Raw genomic sequence first — 24,593 nt, forward strand, 5'->3', positions numbered from 1 at the left:
GATGCCAGTCATGATTTGCAGTGCGCCGGCCTCGGCCTTCATATGTGATTATGAATTAGGTGTCGATCACAAACCACCAGGGATTCCCACGTAGTCTTACACAAGGGTAGACCCGTGCTATAAGCTGTAAGATGGGGATGAAGGCGAGGTGTCGGCAAAACAAAGCCTGACACCTCTATTGATGCTCTGACTGCCCAAGTGTTTTGTGATGAGTGTGTGTGTGTGTGTGTGTGTGTGTGTGTGTGTGTGTGTGTGTGTGTGTGTGTGTGTGTGTGTGGATGCGTTAGATAAATCAGTGCGGTGGAAGCAAACGCGTGACACGAGTATTCATTCGTGCACTCGCTTGAACAGCGCCGACCGGCTGGCAGGACGTCTCGAGAGGCTGTCGTCACGAACACCACCCCACCCCCACCCTCCCAAACACACACACACACACACACAGACACACACACACACAGACACACCAAAAGTGTCTGCTCACAGGGGCACGCCACTGAAGCAGCAGGATGATCTGACTCCCCGCCTCTGTCATCTGCCTCTGAAGCACAACACGCAGACAGACATTCCGAATGCATGCACAGGATGCATGCTCATCCACCCTCCCAACAGTGCCAGCAAAACCAGTGGTGAATAACAAACAATGAACGCCTCCACAAGAATCACATAAAAACACGTGTTCCTCTTGGGAATTTCATTCTATCGTATATTTGGTGTCTCCAAAGAGTGATTAAAGAAAAATTCTGGTATTTAGCACTACAGTAGCCTACAGTAGTACTCTGAGTAGTCAAAGGTGATTCAAAACGAGTCAGAAAAGTCGAGACAGGACCAATCGTCAAAATTTCGGTGTCCACCACTCTAGTTCATCCAAAACAAACCAGAAAAGGGACTCAAAGTGCTAAATACCGGAATTTTTTTTTTTTTTAAACAGTGGATCTTTTAAGCTTGTGAAAAAAAAGTGATGTTACTGTCAGCCAGAGCTTCAGAGAGTATACCCAAAGCAATCAATAATCCACAAGGACTTAATTTCATTTTCCCAGGTGGTTTTCTGTCTCAACGTGAATTATGATATCTTCAGTACCCCACCTGAAGGTCAGAAAAGAAGAAGAAGAAAAAACTTGCTCATTTGCAAATAAAAACAATATCTTCCCATAGTGCATTTCTCCATCAATCTACGCAACTGTGGCGCAGGGAGCGGACACCTCCACTACATTATCCTGTCGGCAGGGGATGGTATGTAAAGTTGGCCACTCAGGCTTTATTTTCTGTCCAACAGAGCACGTTTACCGAGATAGAGAGAGACAGAGCACACTTACGCACTGCATCCCGTGTTTTTCAACAGTCCCCCCCCCCCGGGATTCCAAGCCTTGTTCTCCTCTTCGTGATTATATGTGCAGGGGGGGGGGGGGGGGGGGGGGGGAACACCTGATACTGCCGCTAAACCAACAATTTTTCAGCCCTAATGTACCGTTGTATTGTGTATTGTGGCTATCCCGTGGAGCGAGGGAAGGAGAGGAAGATAAATAGAGAGAGGAAGCGGTGAGCACGGCAGACACACAGAGGAGCTGAGGAGGGGGGGGGGGTATGTGTGGAGATGTAGAGAGGGAAGAGAGAGAAAAAAGGAGGAGGAGGAGAGAGGAAGAGAGAGAGAAGGAATGTGTGAGAGAGAGAAAACAAGGTGGAGAAGGTATAGATGTGGAGAGGGGACAGAGAGAAAGAAAGGGGGGAAGAGAGAGAGGACAAAAAGATGGGAGTACAAAAGAGGGACTGTGTCTATGTGTGTGTGTGTTTGTGAGAGAGAGAGAGAGAGAGAGAGAGAGAGAAAGAGATAGAGAGATAGTATACTCCCAGACACTTGTGTCCTGAGTGTGGAGAGGCCTAATAGTGGTGTGTAGGGCCTCCTGAGGGGCCCAGGCTGCAGCCCATTCTAGCCCACTCTCAGTGGCTCTCTGTGGGAAACACAATGGCACCAATGCGCCTCACGCCCCCAGGCCTGTCTGAGTGTCTGAGTCTGGCCAGCTCTCACCACTGCTGCTCTGTCTGGGAGAAGTGTCTCTTTTCTTCTTATCAGTCTTCAGCGATGCTTTGTTTTTCTCAGCATCATCTCTCATCTCTCTCTCTATGTCTCTCTGTGTGTGCGCGTGTGTGTGTGTGTGTAAGTACGTTTCAAACTAATCTCTGAACTCAACTTTTCAGTTGTTGAAAAATTATTTCAGGGTGCTTACACTGAATTTTAGAAAACATGAAATTAAGTTTCATTTTGCAGGAGAATTGAGGGGTTTTGTGGGGTGCGTGTGTTTTTGGATTTGTGTGTAGAGTTCTGAGAGTATGAGGCATGCTTTCATTCAATATGTCAGAACCTTAGCACTATTTACTGAGGTTTACCGTGTACCCCTTTTAGATTTTTCAACCTCGTACAGCACTCCAAAATATACAAAAAAACAACTTAAATTTAAACCAGAGCCTATCAAAGTGTTGTTATCAGTATGTGCATTGTTTTAGTGTATGTGTTTGTCTCTGTGTGTGTGTGTGTGTGTGTGTGTGTGTCTTTGTGTGTGTGTCTGTGTGTGTGTGTGTCTGTGCGTGTACTATGTGTGTGTGTTCATGTGTGAGTGCCTGCGTGTGTGCTTGTGTGTTTGTGTCCTCTCTCTGTCACTAAAACACATTTCAAAATGGCTATCCTAGTAGGCCTCAGAGGAACCAACTGGACACCTACAAAAGGTCACCTGTACACGAATGATGTGTAGAAGGGTCAGAGTTTGGCATTTTCCCTTTTAAGGAGCAGATTGGAGAATGTGAACCTGTCCCAATAAAAGCAGCAGATACAGGACCAGATGTCACAGTGTCAGAGACAGGTGTCAGGTGTCTGGGTGGATGGAATTGGAGGGCATGGTCTTGTCTGAGAAGCTTTAATCTATCGTAATGATTTGAGTAGATCACCACAGAGAAGAGGTTGGAGAGGACTCAGGGAGTCCAGAGCAATGCAATGTCCACTGCATGTAAGAAAGCACACACTGTATCCAAACTGTATCCACACACACACACACACACACACACACACACACCACACACACACACACACACACACACACACACACTAAAACAATACACACATACTGATAAAAACACTTTAATGAGCTCTGATAATGAGCTCTGATTCAAATTTAAGTTGATTTCAATTTTTGAATTTTTGGAGCTCTGTGCTAGGTTGAAAAATTTGAAATGGCTACAATGTAAACCTCAGCAAATAGTGCTGAAGATTTGACATATTGAATGAATAATACTTAAATTGATATAGTCTAAAATTCAATGTAAGCACACTGAAACATTTTTCAACAACTGAAAGACTTGAGTTAAAAAAGTTGTTACACATTGTTCCATAAGTGAGTTGTTAGTGTGCCAGGTGCTCTAGTTAGTACTCAATGAGCTTGTCACTTTTCCAGACAAAGGAAAACCTTGATGGCCATTGCCACAAGTGCTCTGCATCTATAAATGGTTGGAACAACATGATTCAGTCCAAGGCTGAGAACACACATCAGGGAATAGTTAATGCCAGCATCATCGTTATGCAGGGAGAACAAACAACCCCATTATTATGTCTTTACAGGGAGATGGCGTGGGAGATTTTCTGATCTCCTCCTTCAGTGTTGTGTGCGGTTGTGACCACTACCACCTATCGGTTTCACTGCACCGCTGGAAGATTGCTTTCGACTCAGATAGGCATCACACAGAAACCTATTTTGTGATGATTGAAACCCCCCCCCCCGAAAACCTTGACGTACCCCAAAGAACTGTCTGCTCTCTCTCTCCATCTTTAATGGGAGTGAATCGGTCCAACAGACAGACACATAAAAATGCCCAACTCCATCTGTTTCACTACACATTATTTTTGGTCTCCCAGACTGATTGAATGTCCCCCACAAAGACATATGGAAACATACGTTAACACTGATGCCATTCTGTCCCCTCAAGCCTCTCTAGGGTAACTACAGCCACTTTACACAACTGGATTAAATGGACGTAAATGGATATTTAGCAACTATATCTATTTGGCCCGAGTGTGGTATCAAGTGGAGCGTCGATGCATTAACATATACTGTATTGATCCTTGTGTAAACCGTTTCCTTGGTTGGCTTCACACATGTGTGTGTGGGAACACATGATCACAGGGCTTCTGGTTTATGGAGCAGAAGAGATCTCCCCTCAAATATGAGTGCCAGACCGCAGAAGTCACATGTGCCATCTGAAATGATGCAGTCGATCGGAGAAGGGGACTTAATGTGATGATAGGCCACAAACTGTCAGTGGCTATTCAGCAAATACATTTCACATTCTCAATTATTTGTCAACAAATGGGTAGGAGAACCTCACCTTAACGTAACCTAACAGTAACCTCCAAAATATGTCTATTTGTAAACCTCTGTGTCAACAGAATCTCAGAATATGGCACAATGGCCCATACCTTTGCCTATACATTTAAAATGAAGAAGGAACAGAAAGAGTAAAACATTACACTCCCAGACAGGCAAGATGCCCAGCTGGGCATTAATTACTCTTTATTCACAGTTATCCTGAGCAGGATTCTTTGTCCCGAAAAGTACACAAGGATGCCCGAAGCTCCCAGCTGTGGGAGGCAGTGAGTGGGGTGGTAGGATAATGACACATAAGTGAGTCCATTCGATGTTTCAGAGATCAGCTCTGAGAACATGTCACCGCTGCGTGAGCTGAACTCTGGCCCTGAGACCACAGGGCTGGACACACCGACACAGCAGGTGTGTCTCCCTGTCAGACGCCATCAGGAGTCAGATGGATGTGCTGACACTGACTCTGAGAACAATTTCTCTCCACAAACGCAAGTCCTTTACCAGCTCAGGGGTGCAAAAGAACTGGTGTTCATGACCTGTCTAGACAGTTATTTACAGTAGTTCTTCTGAAGAGAGTCACGTTGCATTAACGTTGCATTAAAGAGTCTGTTCCATTGCAGTTCACGTATCTTGTGAGTCATCAGCTATGGGATTTGTCTGTGTGAACAGCTCTTTCTGTCATCAACAACATCATTATAAAAGGGTTATTATTAGTTGTTCAGAGAATTTGGCATAGACAAAGATGTTTTCATATAGATTAACTTTTATAGTGTGTGTGTGTGTGTGTGTGTGTGTGTGTGTGTGTGTGTGTGTGTGTGTGTGCTTGCATGTGTCTCTGTGTCCAGGGTGCGTGTGTGTGTGTGTGTGTGTGTGTGTGTGTGTGTTTGTGGCTCTGCGTGTCTTTGTGTTCGTGGCCAGGGCTGTGTGTGTGTGTGTGTGTGTGTGTGTGTATTGAGAAAACAGCAAATTTAACTCCTGAATTAAGCTCCAGAATGTTTGCCTTCCCCTGAGACAATCTCAGTATTCACTCTGAGCATCTCCACAGTTTCTGCTTAACTGGCCCCTCACCACTTCAGAGTGAAGCTTGCTTTCCAAATGCAGTAGATCCAAAGGCAGAGAAGGAGGCACTTCACAATCCACACTGTCTTTTCTGAGAAATGCAGACAGTAGGGGAATGACTGAAGTGTTCTTTAACGCAGCAAATCCCTTTATGTTCCTAGTAAAGTGCCATTGTAACCTATCCACAGTGTGTCACTAATCCATCATTGTATGCATCAGTGTACATGAGCCACCATCTGGTATTGTTTCAGTGATGGATGTGCACCAGACGAACTATTTCAGAAAATCTCAGGAGAGATAGTAAGAAAAATGCTTGGAGAGCACCTAAAAATAATACCATTGTCCACTCTCCATTTCCCTCAGGAGCCAAGCTACTCTTCCTCAAATCACCAAGCCATTCCCATTATTTATACAAGAAAGTGATGGAATAGACTGCATTCTATTCTCTCTCTCTCTTGGATTAGAGAATTAGAGACTGTTTTAGTTTCTGTCTTTTTCACTATCCTCTTACAAACCCTGTATATCTATCTATCTATCTATCTATCTATCTATCTATCTATCTGTGCATCAATGATGGTAAGGTTGATGGGAGTGAAGGGAGAGATAGATGAATTTAGAGAGAAAGAGAGAGAGAGAGAAAGAAAAAGAGAGAAAGTGTGGGGCGTAAAGGGGAGGGAGTATGAGAAGCTGTGCTCTTGCCATTACAAACCAGGATAAAACATCTGTTGAGTGTTTCTAAATTGTGCATCAGAATAATGTATAGTTATAATACCTAAACACAATTTTCTGCAAACTTAATTTCCAAAGGGCTGACTTCTGTCGATGCTGGAATAATAACGATGGCGAGGGGGGGGGGGGTCAATCAAAAGCCAACCATAACAATAACAAATCACTTTGTTGACATGTAAGTTCTGTTGACATTTATTGACATCTAAAAACATCAAATCAAATAGAGTGTTTATTTCAAAATCACTATTACCCTCCTTTCTGGTGATAACATTCATTCGACTTCACTCTACATCTGTTTAATGACTTCATCCTAATCGTCATTCCACATCAAAACAGAAAAACAATAACAACATCAAAAGCCTAGTCTGGTGTAAACACTGCAGCCCATAGCTTGATGCACTGTAAAGTGCCTTGTTCAGACAACATACCATTATGTTTGCGCCTCAATACAAAACCCCATGGAGTCGACATGGACATGAAGCACGACAACAACGCAGTGAGGAAGGGAAGCAGGCACACACAAGGAGGAGGAAGAGGCCATCAGGGGGAATCTTCCTCAGATGAAAACGCACGCCGTCAGCAACTTTGGCCCCTTCCATCACCTCTGAGGATGAGGGCACCTGAGGTGTTTAAAGTGGAGACTCATCTGGGGCAAGGCGGAGGCTGGGGGTAGTGAGACAAAAATAGCACAGAGCTCTTGCTGGAGTCTTATGCCCCCCCCCCCCCCCCCCCTCCAACCTCTCCAACACACACACAGCCCAAACACACCAGCACCACCTTTTCATCTTGAATCAATGTTTACTTTGCATAATCATGAATAATGCAGCGGGTGAGGGAAACAGGCTTAAAAGACGAATATTTAGGGGCTTCGTTACAGCCTCGATCCAGTCTGGGTGCTTTTATGTCATTTACTGTGAGTTTCATCAATGTGTGTTTCAAGTCTTTTTGTCAGGTTTTTTTTAATACATTACTTTGGACCCCTGTTGTGACATGGCAAAGTGAGATAGTTATTTGAAGCATAAACAGTTAAAAATGTAAAATGAGAAATGAGATGTCTCTTTTGCAATCAGTTACCATTCAGCCTTATTTATGATAATGAGCTTCTCACTTGGAATTTGCACTGAATATTTCATTGAAAGTCCCTTATTTGCATATTAAAATCTTTTCCAGACCATCATTTCTCAATATTCAGCCATTAAGTGTGGAATGCCTTTTTTCACAAATGCACAAACTGGGATATGGCAAGTTCTTTGTCTTCAAAGCAGTAACACAACATTTATGTAGACTTACATGTGATACAGTATCTGATACTCTCTAGGGGTCTTGCCTGCAAACATTGTGCTTATTTTGCCAACGGCAGATAAAGAGATCTCACACATATGTCCCAGTTGTGATGAATAATCAGTGTGACAGTGTGTGAAAACAAGTGTGTGTGTGTGTGTACGTGTATGAAGGAGAGAGGGGATATGGCATGAGCAGATAAATGGGGAGATATGTTGGGCTGCAACTCTCAGAATTCTTCTGTTCATCATTTTTGACAAAATAAAAAAAAATTTGTAACCTGATACACTGACAGTTTTCACTGTCTTCATTCCAAAAATGTGACGAGACCGTTCAGACACTTTCAGTTCATAATCATCTGCACTGATAAATGTCAAATGATCATCAATTACAATAACTCGCCCATTTTGTTGATATACAGTCCTGTAACACTCCATAATGTGAACACCACTTAAGATTGTGTGTGTTTTCTTATCTCTGCTCTACTCCACCACTTCCATACGCCTGCAGGCACCTCCCTGTCCTCGATCTCTCGGTTATTTTTACTCCGATAGTCGTGATTTAGTCACCGTGGCATCAGCAGGGCTAATTAGGGCCGGCCCCTTGAGTGCTACCAGCACCATATGCGCCTGGCTCTTGACCCGGCCTGCTTCAACCGGTCCGGCCTGAGAGGTTGGGTCAGTGGAGTCCCGGTGTTTGTGCTGGCTGTGCAGGTCTGGCACAGTTTCGCTCCGCACTACCCCACCCGGGACTGTAGTGAACGCTACAACCAAAAAAAAAACCCCTTGGCAGTTCATTCCACATAAGCAATTATGAAGTGTGCGAGGATACACACAAGCCACAAATGCTGGGTTTGATTGCACTCTTGACATGTTGTCATAAAACGAGAGATACGTGGTGCGGGAAACCTAACTGTAATATGCACAATGCGTAGTCTGACACATTATAAAACTGCATTCGTCATGCATTCTTATGCACATTCCCCAAGCATGTTAGCACCGTTGTAATGTTTTACATAGCCATCTATTACTCCAATAATCATGTCCCTGGAAGATTTTTGTCGTGGAATTACATAACATCAAAATAAGTACTTGGTGAAAAAAATTGCTCGGTCAATGTTTGGTGTTTGTGTCTTTTTATGGCAGTCAGATGTTATGGGCTACTGAATATGTATATCCATGTCTACGCTGTTATGTGTATTGTTTAATGTGCCCTAAAGGGCTTACATCATATTATGAAACTGCACTCGCTTTGCTGAGAATATTGAGAACACAAAGGCAAATGGACAGACAGAAAACTATAGAGCGAGAGGTGTTTATGTAAGGGATAATGTATAGAACGCCGGTCATTATGGGGAAAATAAGTCCCGACAGGGCGAACCGGACCCTGACGCGCCAGCGGAGGGGTCTTGTTTCGCCTTGAAGGGACTTATTTTCCCATGATGACCGGCGTTCTATACATTATCCCGCTTATTATACGGCTACTTGCCAAAACGAAAAAATAAACTCCATGATATAAGTGTAAAGAGACATATCATGGAGTTTATTTTTTCCCGTTTCGTCGTGGCTTTTGCTGAGAAACAAATAGTTCGCAACACACGCTGAACTTGAATCAAACATTCTTTAGAACACAGCTGATCAACCGTCTGCGTTCTGCTTTTTGAATGAAGTTCCAAGCACAAACTCCGTTGCCATCGACAGCGGTCATTCTTGTTTTCAGAGGTCCTTTCCCAAGAAATAATGACCGCTAGAACTTTCGGAAATCCCATTCAAGTCAATGGAGCATTCTACTTGCATTGTGAAGAGCCGTATAATAAGGGCAGTATAAAGCCCACGTTTGATTCCTTCACCGAGAGATCAGTCCTCTCTGTCCAGAAGCTTCCGTCGGCCAATGATGTGTAATGGGCAGATCTCGTCTGTCTGATCACCCCCCTGGACTCTGGAATCCATCAAATGTGACTGGAGTCTTATCGCCTCTCAACACCATTCTCTCCATGCCGGTTAATTTTGACATACCCCTTAATGGAGGGAGAGAGGGAGGAGGGAGGCAGTGGAGGTTGGGTGGTGATTGGTGTGGGAAGGGGGTTGGGAGAAAAAGGCCCTTTTAAAAGGACCCCATGCTCTCTTATGAAGAGAGATAACTTTATCAAGGACATTCATCTCAGTGCTCCAATACCGGCAGGCTCTGAGAGAAAGAGAGAGAGAGAGAGAGAGAGAGGGAGAGAGAGAGACAGGGAGAGAGAGAGAGATCCAGCAAGCAGCTGCAATAAATATGTTGTTGTGTAACACCCTGTAAAGTGGGTCAGTCAACCTTTGTACTTGAGAGCCTTATTTTAGAAACAAAAAGCCATTCCTGGGCTTTTGCTCCTGCTTCTCATTCTCTCTGTCACTACTACTCCCCTGCTTTCTGCCCTACTCCTCCAACACAATAAAGTCATGCATTTTTAAACACTCCTGCATCTCCATCTTAAGAGTATTCACCAAACGCATTACTGGAATTCTTTGTCTGCTGTTCTTCTTTGTATAGTGTCCAGGCACTGAATTAATAAGGAGTTTCGGAGGGGAAATCATGGTTGGGAATGAGTGGCTAAGGTCAAGGTTCATGCTTACGGACGGTTCTGCAGAAGTAGAGTGAATCGGTTCACTTGAACGTACACTCAACACACAGCATTTCTAACACGTCACTCTGTGCCATCAGAGATTAAGGCTGAGTCTAAAGGAAAGTTTGGCATATAATGTGAAATCCTGATAATAACCTCTGATGAATAATAAAAGAAGGAGCTCTAAAGGGTGATAATTCACTCTTTGACTACAACCATGAATGGGAAGATTCCAGGAACGAAGTGACTGAAAGCTCTTTAATGTTTGTGCCCAAACTGCAGCTGCCTGGTGTCTAACACACTTGAATATTCAAGTCAAACCCACAGAGAAGATCAGAGACTGAGACAACATTCGGCACAATTCTGTACTCCTGCCAAGAGTGAAAGCTGAAAGTGTGTAGTGATACCGTGATAATTAGGAATATCCTTGACTTTCTTTATGAGTGGGTAGGAGTCACAACCTCTCTTCGAAACTTCCCTCGCTGTTTTGATTCTTTCCTCACACTCCCACACAGACAGTTTTGGTGTCTGTGTTAATGAACAGAGAGAGCTTTAAAGACCAATGCATCCATAATGCCATCTATGTGCTAAAGAACACTCACAGAGGCATGTGTACAAAGGAAGCGTAATTAGTACCGTTGTCATTCTGCAGAAAGCGCATGCTGTGCGTCATTTTACATTGGATTTACTAAGCATTTACTTAAACAGCACTTGTTACCGCCCTCCAACATTAATTTTTGGTGCCCACTGAAACTGAAGGGTATCATTGAAAGGTATCATTCAATCACAGGGGCAGTTGAATGGTGTCACTGAACTGACGACAGCATTAAAAGGAATCAAAAGTGTAGTGATAATTAAATTATACAATACATGGTAATAAGATGTCAACAAACAGCAAGATAATGCAGGGTAGTAAGTCTATTCTGTAACACTTGACTTCACAGTATCGACATAAGAGTGACATGACACTGTCATGACACATGAAACCTAACCCTAACTCTAAACCTAACCCTAATCCTAATCCTAATCCTAACTTGTTATGACAAAAACCGAATGGCACTTAATAACAGAAGCGTTATCTCATAAACGTTTATGACTTGTTTATGACACGTTCATGACAATGTTATGTCACTCTTCTGTCGACACTGTCAAGTAAAGTGTAACCGTCTATTCCACTTAAAAAATACTCAAAACTATTTGTGCTGCTATATGACAAATGTATTACTAGAATAGGGATGTGTATGACATGAAAAAGCTAAAGGAAGACAAAAGGTAAACAAAAGAAAAAGTTGCCAGCAGAGCTGGTGCTCTGAATACTGGTTCTGTTGTTTCTGAAAGTTTCTCCCACTGATGCATTTAATCGCAATCTGGATTACACTTACTTTCACAGACGTGCACTGTTTTCATACATAGACTGAACTACCTAATAAATCGCTCTTAGGATTTCTCATCCAATGTTTTTGTTTGTGCGATCCTCCCATCTTTTCGTCGACCCTCCTTCCATACATGCAGGAGTAAGAAAGCAGCTCGCCTGACAGCTCTTCAGTGCCTGGCAAAAATGTGCGGCCTGTTTGTACATAACAATGAGATTTTTTAATGCGCAAATAAAGCCTGAAACAGACGCTAATGTCTTAGTGCATCAACTCCTCACATGTATAATGTGACAGGAGTGTTGTTTTGGCCCCATCTCTATTCTCAATGCATTTAGCTCTGTTTCTTTTCACCACTACTGGGGCTTGTCTTGTCAAATATGTAGTCAGTAGAAAAGCACACATGACTTCAAGGACACTTGTGTAAAAATGTGGAAAAAGTCCACAGGATGCTATGAATGTCAATTCAAAAAATATATTACTGAACGCTCTAGTCCTTCCGAAGCGATCTAACATGCTGCGCAGGCAAGGGTCAAATCCTATTTAATTAGGTAGAGATGGGTTGTTACTGTTCTATGGCTGAAAAGGTTCCTGTCTTCTTGGTGGATGTTAATGTTACATTACATTATTACACGGCTCTTCACAAGCAAGTAGAACGCTCCATTGACTTGAATGGGATTTCCCAAAGTTCTAGCGGTCATTATTTCCGAGGAAAGGACCTCTGAAAAAAATAATGACCGCTGTCAATGGCAACAGAGTGTGTGCTTCTAATTCAGGTATTTCTTATCACTACGCAAGGACTGGAACTTCAAAAGTGAAAGCAGACGGTTAATCAACGGTGTTCTAAAGAATGTTTGATTCAAGTTCAGCGTGTGTTGTTGCGAACTATTTGTCCGGTTCGCCCTGTCAGGACTTATTTTCCCAATAATGACCGGCGTATACATTATCCCTTACGTAAGGCGTCTGAATGATCTGAAATGGGAAAGTATTTTTTAAAACTGCAGAACACCAACATGGATGTATAGCAGTATTATAATTCATACTGTACATGCACTCAACATATCAAAAAGACAATGGTTTGTGGTGTTACTTTCAAATGCAAGACCGGTAGTGACAGTTGAATACGGTAGCCTTAGGATTCATGTAAGAGAGATGTTAGCTTTCTCACAGAATTAGTCATTGACTTGACTAATGCATAAACCAAATAATTTGACAATAGTGGAGGCTGGTCATAGATAGATAGATAGATAGATAGATACTTTATTGATCCCCAGGGGAAATTCAAGGTCTCAGCAGCATACAGACAACACAAACACATTCTTTAACAGCAGAAAGAGTAAATAAAGTATTAATATAAAAACACAACTAAGCAATAAGGACAGTAGAAGATAAAGAATATGCTAAATATACTAAAATACAAATTATACTAACTAACACTTAATCTAAATCAATTCTAAAAACAGTATCCACATAGTGGTGATTAATCAATCAGAGGCGCTTGCAATGACTGAGACAGGGACTGAGCCTGTGATTCTCTGTGCATAGTAAAGTAAGGTAAGGTGCTCTGTGTGAATGAGTGTCATGGTGATAGTGCAAATGAGAGAAATAGAGAAATATAGTCAGTCCTGAAACTGAAACCTGAGTTTCCTGCATCCTACTATATGGAGGCCAATGTCTGACTTGATTTTAAAACTTAGTGTAAAGAATTTATTCACTAACATACTCTCAAATCTAAAACTTAACTTTTTTCAGTTGAATCTGAAGATTCCTCACTTTTCTCTCACCAACTTGTACACACAGCTCACACCACGCCATACCCCAGTGCCTTATCAGCTGCTCCCTCTGCTTATTCATGGGTGTGGCTGACAGATCAAGGTTCAGACACCTGCGATTAGAATTCAGTCACACTGCATCATGCTTCCCTTCTTCAACACCTTTATTCTCTCATCCCCCTCACCAAACCACTTCCTACATGAGCGTCCGAATTATATTTTCTATATTGATCAGATCCCTTTAAAGCTTTCAAATGGCCGTAGGGGAGGGTGTGAGGTTGCCCATGTCCGTCCCTATACTCGTCAAGCCAGACTCAGTTTGTTAGCACACAAGCAGCACTTGGCAGACGCTCCTCTCACCCTCTTACCCAATCAATTTGAAAACTCTGCCGTGGTCCTCTCACCTCGGAAAACTTCTCCAACCATTTTTGTAATTTATTTCTTTTTTTTTTTTTGCTCCGAAAGGTCCATGACCTCCCTGATGAGCAGCTGTGAGTAAGGAGGACACCCAGGAGCCTTTGCAGGTGAGCTCCCATTATCTCTGGGAAACAGCCACCAGCCGCCCACCTGTCCATCATGTTGCCAGGGGTAACGTTTAAGATGAATGCCTCCTCGCCTCTGCCCCCCCCACACACACACACACCAAACTGGCCAAATAGAGGTATATTCCTTCACCTCACATCTTTTCAGTTCTTCCTCTGTCTTTTCTCTGAAAGTGTTCTGTTTGATGGGCTGTTTTCAAATCCTAAATGACCACTCTTATTTTCTCAGAGACTAGCAAAAGACAAATTTCATAATTACGTAATTATGGTGCTTTTAGAGAATATAGTTGGCTGCCTATTTTTCCTGTGACATTCATACACTGCCCCCATATACTCTTTTGTCAAAAGATGAATGAACTAAAAGAAGTGCCACTTTTGGAATTTTCCCAGACATATTATTTAAGATGTCTGCTTTCAGCCAACATATTTTCCCATTAGAGACACCAGTATACTTGACCGGTGGAATAAGGATGCGGAAAGAAACAGAGACAACGCCCTCTTGATCACGTCATAAGTCTGGCTGACATTTCTTAAACTATGTTGGGTCATTTCTCTGCTCCAAGGACTCAAGTTTTCATCTCCGTTGGCCACCTGCCTCAGACGACTTTTATGCTCTTCATAACTCCTAGTCCCCACATGGTTGCCCAGCACTTCATAAACATCCACCGCGCTGAAGAGGTTTGGGCAGAGACTATCACCTGGGACCAGGGACCGCACAAAAGCCACTTTCTCTTCCCACAACCAATATGAAAGTGTTGAAATAAAGAAGCAAAGAAAACAAACAGCAAAAAAACTGTGAGTTCTTAACTTGTCCCATATTACATTTAATGCAATGTATTGTTGTTTCATGTTGCTTTCAAATGCAAGACCGGTAGTGACAGTTGAATACCGTGACCTTAGGATTCATGTAAGAGATGTTAGCTTTCTCACAGAATTAATTAGTCATTGACTTGACTAATGCATAAACCAAATCATTTGACAATAGTGGAGGCTGGTCATAGAGAAATATAGCCAGTCCTGAAATTTTCCTGCATCCTACTTTACGGAGGCCAATGTCTTGACAATGTCAATGACTTGATTTTCATTCTGTTCCCTCTGCTCTATTGCATTAAACTCATACCAAATCATTTCAGAAGTGGAGCAAACATATCTTTCCTGTAAACAACATTTTTAAATGCAGTTGTTGACTCAATTCTAAAGAAAATACATACCCAAATTTGTTTAACCCCATCGTCATCAGTGCTGCCATTGGTTGTGTTGAATGCACTGCTCTATCTGTCATCATATAACGGGCGTCGATGGGATCATTTCCAGACGGACTTGCAGAGCAATTCAAATTTGCTAACAGGTTTGTCTAGGTTCACCCAGGCTATCTCTCCCCCCTTCCTCAGAAAAATCTTCTCTCTTTTCCATCACCACAAAAACCCATTGGAGCTCTCATCTCTGCGTGGGTTGATCTAGTCATAAAGTAGAGAGGAAAGCTCAGTCCATCAGTAATAACCTCCAATAGCCACTTCAACCTAAATGACCAACACTGCTAAAGCCATTTCTGGTGGGTTCAAGAACCCTCACCGTGTCAGTACACAATTGGTCTGTGAGTTTCTTTTTCTTTAAATTTGAATGAATTGACTGCCTCTAAATTAAAGGTCACTCATTAAAAATCACCTTGGCAATATGGGTCCCCCCAGCAACCCCAGGTTTGGTATTAAAATGGCGATGCGGGTTGTTTATGCGAACACAAATCCTAAATGATGGCTTTACGACAAGGCCCATAAGGGCCCCACTTTGCAGGCATCATGGATGTCTGACAGTCTCACAGAGTCTGTGTGTGTGTGTGTACGGTGTGTGTGGTGTGTGTGTGTGTGTGTGTGTGTGTGTGTGTGTGTGTGTGTGTGTGTCAGGCCCATAAAGGAAACGAGAGGCTGATTTCATCGATTTACGCATTTGCTTATTCATCGCCTGCATTATGCAGCCTGTGACTCAGCCCGCTGGGGCTCCCTTCCTCTCTCCACACTGCCAGCCTTCTTCTCTATTCCCCCTACAGCCATCCATACCATCACCCCCTCCCAGCTGGCTCCAGGTGAAAACAAAAAGAAGAAAATAGCCCTGTCTCTCCTTCTCTCTCTCTCTCACTTTCGCTCCCACAATACACCGTTCTATTTTCTTTTCTCTTTTTCATTTGATACGCAAATGAGTAAATAGATTTTCCTCTGTAGGCATGGATAGAAGTGACAGAATGAGTTGACCCTTTGTCTCCCTCTTGATGCCTTTTATCTCCATTAAACATAAATGTGCAGCCCGTCTAATCCAGGTAGCAGAGAAAGAGAGAAAAGAGAAAGAGAGAAAGAGAAAGAGAGAGAGAGAGAGAGAGAGAGAGGCTCATATTGGGTTGGAGCGATGATGGAGGGGTTAAGACAGAAACAGATGAGGGCACTGACTCCTGGGGGAAAGTCCTCAGGTCTCTCGCACGCTACATTGAAATGTGACTCAATTCTCCCATTGATTCATTGCATCGGGTAATATACTGAAATGTCAAGGTCGTTTATTATCAAAGAGGCATGTGCAACATGGCCGGCACACAGGGGACACCGCTTGTTTAAAAAGCCAGTTTTTGGCACGGCTATACCTCAGAATGGGCCAGGAGAGGCAGACAATGTGTTTGCCATGGTCTCTTCGAGATGCTAGCCGTTTTTTCAACACTTGCTGCTGGCTTTCTCACATTGTCTCGGCCACAAGTCTCCTTTATCTCCAAGTGCATTTAAGTTAGTAATGTGCTATATCATAGTGTAGTGTTTATCTATCATCCCCCCCTCACTTCCCAACCGTGAAATACAGCAGAGAGCACTTGTCTTGTAAATTAAAAAGCAGCTTTGTTCAATTCAGTTTATTGTGTAAACAACCCGTAATGATGCCAATTAGAACTGAGGAGTGTGAATCGGAATCAAAACAGGATCCCCCTGAGGGACAATAAGAATTCTAGTTGATGCCGCTGTTTTTGTTGGGCTATTTTATGTCTTTATCCTTTTATTGCCAGCTAGAGGCTTCACATGGTGCACAAAAGTAATCTCTGGCTTTCCGTACAATCACTTCAGGCTCGAGACTGTTGTCGTGCAAGGACAAACACAAAGAGCAGCTTACCTCGTAAAATAAGTCATCGCCATTTCCCTTCTTTATACCAATGAAAATAATGTAAAGGACGAAAAAAATGTGCAGAAAAAAACGTACCAGGCATCAACTAATACTGGTCCTTGAAACCAAACCGGCTGTTGTTTCTACCTGTGACTTTGTTTGCTCTGATTGCCGTGAAGTTTTCTGACGTTCTGACTCCCCCATGAAAGTGAATGCCAGAGGAGGAGAGCTGAGGACAAGCCCCTTCTCCTGCTTCACACTATTCAAAGCAAAGGAGAGATGAAACAAAACTTTGCAGGCATCATGGATGTCTGACAGTCTCACAGAGTCTGTGTGTGTGTGTGTGTACGGTGTGTGTGTGTGTGTATTTATATAGTGTGTGTGGGAGTGAGAAGGAATCAGAGCTGGCATATTGTGAATCAGAGCATGAATCATTAATGCATATGCTACTTGCTTAAATAACCCTTGTGTAGTTAGTCATCATGAAGAATACAATGCTAGCATGGAACTAGAGAGAACAGGTTATGATTAGCCTGAAGGAAGTATTCTGTTGATCTGCATGTACTACCATGACAATTATTGTATTGTTCAGTTTATCAAGTTCAAATCATTGGTACAAATAAAGGAAAACCGTTGCTTATTTTATATGTTCTGATGATGATTACCGAATACCGACATGAAAGTTTAGACATTATACTGTGAAATAATGTGAAAATATACAATTCCATCATTTTAACACATCCATATGTATCTCTAAACAGAGACTTGCAACTTCCAAATTATTTTGCCATGGAAGGTCACAAAAAGGGTACGTAGGCTCCATCATTCTCTCTTCACCTTCGTCTCCAAAGCAAACAAGTCAGGTCAAGGCAGGTTCATTTTTTACAGTCAAACAGGTGAGAGACTGCGCTCCAGGCTGGGCATGCTGTACCTTTATACAACTGTGTCTGGCACATCTAATTGCATTGAAAAGGGGTTGGCTGGCTGGAACAAAACAGTCCTGCACAATGAGCCAACCTGGATCTATATTGTTTCCCCAGTTCCCCAGAGGTTTTCCTGCTGAAAAAGCCATCCATCAAAAAGAAATCAGATAAGGATATCAATTACTATATAGCCGGGGAGCAGAATATGTTCTCCATTGTACTTCAGAGAAGGCAAGAATAGAGACAAAGGGCAGAAGCAGGAAGTAGTCTGTCCTCCTGGGAAGTCATTATGTCATTAGATGAGTGGTCAGCATACTTATTATCATTTCACCACAGGGAAAGATTTTTTTCAAATTAGAAACTTATGAAATATTTTGGTTCTTCTCAACGACATTTTGTGATTTTTTTTTTCAATTAACTCAAATTGGTTCTGAGTTCTGGGTAAGGAGCAAAAGTTTTTGGTAAAACTGCCCTTTGGGGAGGAAGGCTCACAAATCAAGCCTTTCCTTGAGAAGCTCGAGTGGGTTTGCTGCATTGGATGTTAAAAGGTCCCGATTCGATTCACACTTTGTGCTTTAAAAATGCCTCCCAATTTTTCAGTCACAATACTGGGAGAAGGATAACCTCAGGAAAGTGCTGCAATTCAGTTTCCCCAATAATGTGTGAGAAAACAAAAAACACTGGTGCCTTTGTCTGAGTTCTTCAGCCGAGTCTCATAACATGCACGTGTAGGGAGCAGGGGAATCATTAAAAAGTTTTAGAGTACTCCATCCAACAGCCTTCACTTTTCAGTCTTCCAGTCTATGGAGAAGTTAAGAACGAAAGCATTTGTCTAAACTGATATGTACCAATGAACAGATTAAAGACAGCAGACTGATAAAAGCCTACCTGACAGTAATTGGTTTTAACAACCACATGCACCTTTTGGAATGTGTAATGTGCAAACCCTTGTTAAATACAGAGATGGTTCACAAAGCTGACATATGCAATTGCTGTACAGTACCTGCCGTAAAATTAACACACAAAATACTGCCACAATTGTCACCCTTATCATAACCACACATGCTTTTGTAATATATTTAATTGGTACAGGTCACTATTCAGGTTCACAATGCTATGGTGACACCCATGATCATAGCACATGTTAAGTGATTTGGTAATAAAGACCGTCACTTGCAATTTCACTGACGAGAGCCAATGAATGGACAGTAAACTCATTCATTCCCTGCCTCGGATTACCATTTAGAGGTCAGTGGACCGGTCCACCACCCAAGATTGCAGCAATTTAACCCTCTGTGTTTAATGACCACCATGCCTGACTAATAGGAGCACGTGGCCATTAAACTTCTCTCTCTGGTCTCTCTCTGCCATCCTCCTCCTGCAGCTTCAGTGAACACATTAGGAACCCATCTCACATGGGCTTGTGACAGTGTTCGAATCTTCAGTCATGCATGTGCCTGAGTTGGCTCACCTGAAAGGTTAGTAGAAGCTGGTCTTCTGTGTGGTATTCCACGCCAGCAAGCAAGGTAACCTGTGTGGTATACCAGCAAGCAAGCCAATCCAATATTTGGTTGCGTCTTTGTCAAAAGATTTTTTAAACATCCAATCTTAGTATTCAATTGGCCAATTGTAAATAGATTGCTGCTCTAGCGTCTTCTTTGTGGGTTTTCAACGGCCACAATGAATAGTTATACAGAAAAGTCAACGCATAGCCACTATGGACAGATCATGTGTATGGGATTGGACACCTCAGGGTGTAAGTGCAGATTTTCCCCTTGCTCCTGGGAGATTGGCGCAGAGATATGTCGTGCACAGTATTGTATTGAAAGTATTGATTAACCCGCATGAAATGAATCAGCTCAGAGCAATGATGTATTTCTCTCTGTGTTTGCCCTTCTGCATAAGGTGTATTGCTCAAGGATTTTTTGTTATCGCTCTCGTCCTAGAATGTTCTGAGAGCTGAGTCTACCTTGTTATCTGATCATTGACTTTTCTGTTTTCATTACTGTGTAATAGGTGACATGAGAGGTCATTTTCCATAAGGGGGGATTTCATCATGATATATTGTGCTCGTTTCAGCAGCGCATATGCAGAAATTGGACTGGCATGATTGGACCATCTCTGTACTGCACAACAAGTCCTTGTTCATGACAGACACTCTTTCTCTCTCACACTCCCCCCCCCCCCCCCTCCCCCGGGAGTGTTATAAGGCACACAAGAATACAGACAGGAATTGAGGTGAGATGGAGAAGGAGTCTATAATGTGATATAAGCTCACTGCTCTGGATCCCTATGCAATGCGATGCTTAGGATGTTGCAGAGCAGGGCGACTTTTGCCTGGCTGGGACTACAAACGAGCCTGGTATCACTAGGTCCATTCACTTTGTTCCACTTCATATCATCACTTCACATGGCGCAAATGAATCTAACAGTTGGGAGGGAATGTCCTTTCTGTGAGTTTGAACAGATTGCAAGTTTGAACAGATTACAGTTTGTCAGAGATTGGTTTGGCTTTTTGAGCTCTTGAATGTCTGCATCTCTTTTTTTGTTGTTGTTGGTAACCTTAACCGTACTGTATAATGTCAAGAAAAATAAAGGTATATTCATTGGACTTCTGTAATCCTTCTATTCGATGTCTCCTCAGGTTCATCCCTACATCCAACCCACTCCACTCTGCGGCTCACAGATCCTCCAGTTCCCTGACGTCTGGCTGGCGTGTAATTAGTGAATGAAGAGACACTCGTGGACATGTTCCCCTTGCACACACACACAAAGAAATACTATCCCCTCCTCCTCGTGGGTGTTTGTCTGCTGGCACCAGGGCAACAGGAAATTCAATTAGAGAGCGTGACCACACAAGATGTGTGGAGAACAATCCTCACTTGCCTTCACTCAACGAAGCCAGACAACATATGTGCGAGCATGCACTTGCATCTGTGTGCTTGCTGCTGCTGCAGCAGCAGCTTATGTTGTTTTGTTTTGTTGTTGTTTTATAAAGCTGACTTTGTTTGTTCTGTTTTGGTTTATTTCGTTTAAAAAGACAAATTCTTTTTGTGGGCAGGTGACAGCAGCGGGGTGCTTGTTTGTTCTCACCTCGTCATGGGGGACAGCGTGCGGTGAAACACCTGGTGCACCACCTTAGCTGCACTACTTAAACAGGATTAGGCCAATTTGGAGAGGTTGGTGTGTTTTTTGAAACAAATTAACATTCACTGGCACAGTCAGGCATATTATGCTGTTCATTGTTTGACGGACGAGTGCAGGTGTGCCCTTAGTGTTTCTGCAAAGGCTCTGAGAGGCTGCTGCATGATGGATTGCAGGGGGAGCTCACACACTTAATGAATGTCATGCTCCATCCATGTCCGGTCCAATCCAATTCCTCAGACACAGACAGATCATGCAATCTAACTCCGAAATAAGAGAAACAGAAATACTCTGATAATAAAGAAATTCTATTCATTAAATATAAATTGCCATTTTTTATTACTGCCTATCAGCTAATAAATTCCATACGTAACATTACATTATGTTGCAACATTATATTACTTCAATACAATCATTTGACAGCATTATAGTGTTTTTATGAACCCGAGATAATTCCTTTTCCCTAAGTTTATACCAACATAACACCACCAACTGACAGGACAGGTGGACAAGCAGAGAATAGGCAGATGCCCAGGGGGCGATCTGGTCTAGCGAGCCGTCTGGCTCAGCAGAGACTGAGAGAGACTGAGAGAAATCCATTAACTGTAATCATTCCCACCATCTTGTAATGCTGTTCTGAGACCAGCTTCTCGCTCAGAGGCTGTTTATGCTGTCCTAAGCAGAAACTGCATGTCGAGGGAGGGGAAATGACCACAGCTATGACTCTATTATCCAGAAAATCATGAGGTACTACGGCCAGGCCAGGGATATAAAAATATTTAAGTAAGAAATATGTATATTAGAAAAGGGAAAGAAAGAAGAAAAATAAATAAATACTTAATGAAGGGTTAAGATAAGGGGTTGGGTTTAGGCCAAGGGGCTGGTTAGGATAAGGGATGGGGGGCTGGAGTCGGCCTTGGGGGTTGAGGTTAGCCTGAGGGTGGGGGCAATGGTTAGCCTTAGGTGGGGTTGGGGTTAGGCTAAGGGGCCGGGGTTGGAATTTAGCCAAGTGGCTGGAGGTTAGGTTAAAGCCTGTGTTGCAGGTTAAACACCACTGTTGATTAATGGGTACATAAAGCACTCAATATATGTATATAATTTTAAAAATGTCTCCAAATGGTGTTAAATGCCAGTTTTTGTTGTTTTTAGCATTAGCGGGTTTTTTTCGGTGATGACGTCACTTTGGGGACTACTTGATCTGCGCTTCATTCATTTCAATGGACATCGCGGTTACATTTTCAACATAAAGTTTGTATATTTACACTTCGAATTTCGTCACAGCATTTATATCACAACTACCCTATGATCTACCAATGGTAATAACGGTGTCTGATATCAATTTAGTATTTTTTCTGAATTTCGGGAGGTCTCGTTTTGGAGGGTATATGTTTTACATTCATTCCTATGGGAAACGGTCGCGGTTACACTTTCAACATAAAGTTTGTATATTTACACTTCGAATTTCGTTACAGCATTTATATGACAACGACCCTATGGTCTAACAAAGATAACAATGTCTTCCGATTTTAGTTTAATGCAATTTTCTGAATTTGAGAGGCCTCGTTATGAGGCCATAATGCACCTATTCAGTTCAATGTATTATGCTTATAACATTACGACACTTTTTTTGTTACTGTCAGTGAACAGCACCGAATGAAAGTCAACATGTTCTTTATATCTAGTGATAGTGATCATGTCGTTAGTTCAGATAAGTAGGCTACCGGGCAAACTTAGTCAGAAGATCAGAATATGAAGCATCATGATAGCTAGCTGGGCTAACTTTTTAGTCCCACCTGTGAGCCACCCCAGTTACTTAGCTTCTAGCCGCCGCCGATTAGGCTGGTCGTGTCTTCAGCATGAATATTTTCGATAACTACTGCTCGTGATTGATTGCCATTGACATCGTCAGGGTACGGCTTACCAAAGAGGGAGATAATATGGGCAAGTCGCAGTTTTGCAGGTGCTTGTGTGGGCTGTGCCGTCCCAATGGAAACTGTGGTGGAGAGCTGCAGTAACTAGGGAAGCGAGTGCATTTTGGCCGCTGGTCGAGGAGCTCCCCTGTGACCAGCATAATGACATGATCTATCTAGCTATCTATCTGTCTATATACATATCTAGGCTATCTATAGCCTATATATTTATCTATAATCTGCGCTATCTACTGCTGAACAATACTTTACTCGTCTCTCTTTACTCCTCTCTCGTTACTCTCAAGGGTCTCAAGGTGGGCTTTGGTCTGTAGTCTCCCCAAGGTGACGTAATGCAATGCATTGTGGGGGAAAGGAGAATCACTTCAAATGCTGTGAAATATTACCTGCTTTTTCGTATTATATTCCGTTTTGTGATACCCAACAACATCAAATACAATGGATAATAGTTTAAATGTTTATTATCAACAAGCAAATTGTGCAAATTCGTTGGAAAATGAACCCTGCAACACGGCCTTTAAGGGATAGGGGTTGGGGTTAGGCCAAGCAGCTGGGTGGGGTTAGGGTTAGGGACTGGGGCTAAAAGAAAAAACAAAAGGTAAGTGCAAGAATGGGGCTGGGGGTGAGGGATTGACTTAAACCAGGAAAAGTGCTATAAGTGCTAAAAATCAAAAGTGCTGTAAGTGCTAAAAATCAAAAGTGTAAAATTCATGAAAACAACCTTTGAAATCAACACGACACTGCAAAATAAAAGGTAACCACATCTAAGTTGTGTAAAGGATAAAAAGTAAAAGTCCTGGGTAGTCTAGGGGGAGTGGAAGAACTGGGGTGGAGAACTGAAGAGACTAAAAAGAGGGGGGGGGGGGGAAGGGGGTAATAACAAAGTAATAATGGATTAATAACATATTAATATAATAATAGTATTTTATAAATAAATAAGACAGGACCTGGGAAAAGAGGGGAAAGGAAAAATGTTTAGGATTAGGTGCCTTTAAGTCAGCGGTGGCAGCGCTGCCTGGAAGACGACGTTGGGGGCATAAAACACCATTGAGCGGCCATTTCACATTCTCTATTGGTTGTGTTCTGGGACTATTGCATTGGATTTCCAATTGCGCTGGGGGGGGGGGGGGTGCAATGAGTTTCAATCCAAATGATATTGAAAGTGATAGGATCATCTAGACAGCTGCTCACACACGCTGAGACAATGGCAGGAAGCAGTAGCCATGATGTTGTTTATCTCTTCTGGTATGAGTCCAACTGTTATGTTTACTGGCCAAAGTTAACAGCAACTATACGGCATTTCAGAATGTTTGTAAACAATGGGCTCCAAGATCCTTCCGGGTGGCAGAACGCAAGCGGCTTCCACTGACCTTACATAGTTAAAACATTGTTGTTGATCAAAGTTGAAACAATAACGAAAACGTGTTGTGTTTGGGGTTGTGCCGCCAGATATACAGCAAAAAGTGTAGGGTTTTTATCGATGTCCTTCAGAAAGAAAAAAAATGATCCAGCGGAACCTGAGGGTGAAGTTTAAAGATGGACGTCGTCAAAAGTAATGCTGCAGAGGAGATGGCAAGACCGCCTGGTAGCGGAGTAGCCATTTCTTACATCTGTATCCGATCCGAGCAACAACAACCCAATCATAGCCTTTTTATTTAGATAGCAGGGAAATACACCATCTAACAGATTGTAAGTCAAACAGCAACAGTCACTAAAATAACCACTCAATGGCATGCTGAGGTTCATTTACACATTA

General features: G+C 42.6%; 1 long non-coding RNA gene across 1 annotated transcript; it reads left to right on the forward strand.

The window, feature by feature from the left end:
• The first annotated feature begins 115 nt into the window (after window positions 1-115).
• On the forward strand, window positions 116-24,358 carry LOC121693753. Its single transcript, XR_006025561.1, has 3 exons — window positions 116-126; window positions 1,832-1,836; window positions 24,124-24,358. It is a non-coding gene; the product is annotated as an uncharacterized LOC121693753 (long non-coding RNA).
• Window positions 24,359-24,593: the final 235 nt, after the last annotated feature.

The sequence above is a fragment of the Alosa sapidissima genome, chromosome 19, assembly GCF_018492685.1.
Source record: "Alosa sapidissima isolate fAloSap1 chromosome 19, fAloSap1.pri, whole genome shotgun sequence".
In the NCBI taxonomy this organism is placed as follows: domain Eukaryota; kingdom Metazoa; phylum Chordata; class Actinopteri; order Clupeiformes; family Clupeidae; genus Alosa; species Alosa sapidissima.